A 4,004-nucleotide genomic window follows, 5' to 3' on the forward strand; every position below is an offset into this window, starting at 1 on the left:
GATAAGTGAGCTTTTGAGTCCATGCACATAATGAGGGGGATGCTCCTGGTCTCCCACCTACCTTCCTGATATGTGAAAGGAAGCTCTATCTGACCATTGGCATCTATTTAGGATCAGTGGCTAGGGTCCAGATGGGTAGATAAGGGTCCAGTTTGCAGACAAGCTGAGGAGTACATCCCCATCTGTTGATTGGCAGGTGATGGTGGCAACACAGTACCCCTGACACAAAGGAAAAACACTTTGACACCTGTGTAAGGCACCCAAATGACTGTTCAGAGATCAGGTTTTGCTACAACATGTGAATGCTACTGTACTGTTGGACAGAAATACTGTATCTGGTAGTGAACTGCTTAGAATGCTTGCCACTTTACAAAGTGCAGCTGGAAGAGGAAACAGAAGCTGGGCCCATAATGCAATGATTTTCAAAACTCAAGCAGCATCAGCATCGCCTGGAGGAATTGTTAAAACACAGATGGCTGAGGCCCACTCCAGAATTTCTGATTGAGTAGGTCTGGGGTGAGGCCAAGAATGTGCATTTGCAGCAAGTTCCCAGGTGACTGCTGATGCTGCTGGCCTGCGGACCACACTTTGAGAATCACTGACATAATGCATCATAACAACCTCTACTCATCAGGGAAGTAATTAGGATAGGGGATACTCCCAACTCAAAGACATAATGATGATGATATCAGATTAGCTGTCTGTTCTCAAAGCATGTGAAGAAAGGAGAACATGGGGACAGATAATGAAGTGTGCATGACATATTTTGAGGGGAATCTCATGACTACCTCAATCTTTAAAGCGGCACTCTTTCCAAAGCACCAAGAATTAGCAGACCTCCTCCAACAAAGCATTGTTTACACCTCAGAGTTTGAACCTTTGGAACTGGAAGATATTCCAGTGACAGAAATGCAGTTAGGGTTCTTTAAAGTCCAACTGGAGGATCCAGGGACAGTGTCTCCTGCCCCACCCCCAAGCATGTTGGGAAATCCAACATAATGACTATTTTGGAGTTAGCTGAGGATGCTCAGGGAAGAGCTAGCTCATGTGACTAACTGTTTCCTGGTGTGCTGAGACCCCTGCTATCCTGCAGGCCCTCCTAACTCACCGAAGGAGGTGGCAGTACTCTTCTTTGAAAGGGTGCAAAGGGCTTCCCTAGGATGCTTGTTCTTTACCATCCTTCCATCTGGTGAGAAGGGACGGGGTCTTTTGCATCACAAGTCACCTAACTGTACCTCCCCATCCTTTTTAAAAAGGATTTTATTTATTTATTTTTAGAGAGAGGAGAAGGGACGAAGAGAGGGAGAGAAACATCAATGTGTGGTTGCCTCCCATGTGCCCCCCACCAGGGACCCAGCCCAAACCCAGGCATGTGCCTTGACTAGGAATTGAACGAGTGACTCTTTGGTTCACAGGCTGGTGCTCAATCCACTGAGCTACACCAGGCAGGGCTATTCCTCCCCATCTTTATCTCAGGTGATGATGGGCCATGTATCACAATAATGCATTCACCTTTTTCAGGAGTGGAAAAGGGTAGGAACAATAGAGAGGCTTATTGGTCTGGAAGGTACTTTGTCTGAAGAATGGGAGGTTCCTCTTTCCTCTCCAACAGCCTTTCCTTGCTGGCCTTAGCCACAAGGAGCCAAAGGATCTTGCCATCCTTGCTCACAAGAAGTAGTTGCAGAATAGGGCCAGGATACAGTGGGGGCAAGAAGTGACAGAGGAAAGAAGGAGGGGGACCCAGGGATGATAGTCTTTCAGGTACCCATCTGGGGTAGACTCTATGGACTAAAGGACTGTTAGGTGGCAACCATGGAGACATGGTTTACACCATTTTCTAGATTTCACATGCATTTGGGTTGGTCATGAGTAGAAGATTTAAAAAAGTCTTATAGCTAATTCTACTCTTGCAAGACATCATGGAACATGTGACCAGTATTACATAAAGTACCAAGTACAGGACTTGACACCAAAAGTCACAGAAGCTACAATTTGTTAAGCTCTGACTCTGTGCCAGGCTCAGTACTAAGCACTTTATATGCATTATCTCATTTCATCTTGCCAACAGTACTGTGAGGCAGGCCCTAGCATTTTACAAACCAAGAACTGAAGTTCTGAGAGAGACGTGACTTTGCCAGAAAAAAACAGCATGAAAATTGGCAGTGTCTGGCTGGGAAAAAAAAAAAAGAGCAAATGAAATCTGAAGCAAGGAGAAGGAAGGCAATAATAAAGGTTAGAATGGAAATAAATGAAACAGAGAGTAGAAAAACTATAGAGAAAAGCAATAAAACCAAAAGTTGGTTCTTTGAAAAGATCAACAAAATTGACAAACCTTTGACTAGACTGAACAAGAAATAAACAAAGAGGATTCAAATTACTTCTGAATGAAAGAGGGAACATCATTACTGACCTTATAGATGTAGAAAGGATTGTGCAGAAATACTATGGACAACTTAATGCCAACAAATAAGATAGCCCAGACAAAATGGACAAATTTCTAGAAAGATACAATCTGGTGAAACAGACTTAGGAAGAAGTTGATAATTAATAACACCAACAATAAAACTACCCACAAAGAAAAGCTTAGATCCAGATAACTTCACTGGTGAATTCTACTAAATGTTAAAACAAATAACACCAGTCCTTTGTAAACTCTTCCAAAAAGTAGAAGACTAGAGAATACTTCCCAACTCATTCTATGAGAGCAGTATTGCCTTGATAATAAGGCATTACAACAAAAGAAAACTATAGACCAATATCTCTTAATGAATATCAATGCAAAAAATATCAATAAAATACTAGCTAATGGCAGCATTTAAAAAGGATCATCTACCATTACCCAATGGGGCCTATCTCAGGAGTTCAATGTTAGTTCAACATATGAAAACCAATAAATGTTATACATTATGTTAATAGAATAAAGGAAAAAGCCACATGATTATTTCAATAGATGCAGAAATAGTATTTCACAAAAACTCCACACTCATGATAAAAACATGAAACAAACCACGGATAGAGGGAAATTTCTCAACCTAATAAAGGATATATATGAAAAATCTACAGCTAATATCATACCTAGTAGTAAAAGACCAAAAGCTCTTTTCCTAAGATCAGGAACAAAACAAGGATGTCTATTCTCACCAATTCTAGGAAGTGTAAGCAAGGGAAATTATGTCAAAAAATAAAAATAAATAAAAATTATCCAAATTATAAAAAATCAGTATAACTGTTTTTATTTGCAGATGACATGATCTTGTATATAGAAAATCTTATGAAATAGACTGGCTGAACATCCCAGCCAGCCTAACTCGAGCATACCATGTCTCTGGCCAAGACCTCACCAAAATGCTGTCTCAAATGGAACATGCCATGGAAACCATGATGTTCACATTTCACAGATTCACTGGGGATAAAGGCTATTTAACAAAGGAGGACCTGAGAGTACTTATGGAAAAGGAGTTCCCTGGATTTTTGGAAAATCAAAAAGACCCTCTGGCTGTAGACAAAATAATGAAAGACCTGGATCAATGCCAAGATGGCTGAGTGGGCTTCCAGAGCTGCTTCTCACTAATTGCTGGGCTCACCATCACATGCAATGACTATTTTGTAGTACACATGAAGCAGAAGGGAAAAAAGTAGGCAGCTGAGCAGCTACTCCTTCCCTGATAAAGAGTTCTCCTAATGGGTTGCTTAAGGAGTCTCTGCCCCACAGCTTCCCCCTGCTTAGGGATTTCATGAGCAGACTTGGACCTTTAGAAAATGTACAAATACAATCCCACTCCCATTTGATGAAAGAAAAACCAATTAAAGCCAGATAAGCTTTTGATTTTTATATTGCTTGCATTCTCTTACTCTCCATAAACAAATTTCTTTTTTAGTTAAAAAAATTCCTATGAAATACACACACAATATTATTAGTAAATAAGTTCAGCAAAGCTTCAGAATGCAAAAATACTGGTATTCCTATAATTTTTTTATCCTTACCCAAGGACATGCTTATTGAC

The 4,004-nt window shown here is 40.5% G+C and overlaps 1 pseudogene; it reads left to right on the top strand.

Moving 5' to 3' along the window:
- The first annotated feature begins 3,326 nt into the window (after positions 1 to 3,326).
- LOC114505296 lies at positions 3,327 to 3,797 on the top strand (annotated as a pseudogene).
- Positions 3,798 to 4,004: the final 207 nt, after the last annotated feature.

This window comes from Phyllostomus discolor, chromosome X (assembly GCF_004126475.2).
Source record: "Phyllostomus discolor isolate MPI-MPIP mPhyDis1 chromosome X, mPhyDis1.pri.v3, whole genome shotgun sequence".
In the NCBI taxonomy this organism is placed as follows: Eukaryota; Metazoa; Chordata; class Mammalia; order Chiroptera; family Phyllostomidae; genus Phyllostomus; species Phyllostomus discolor.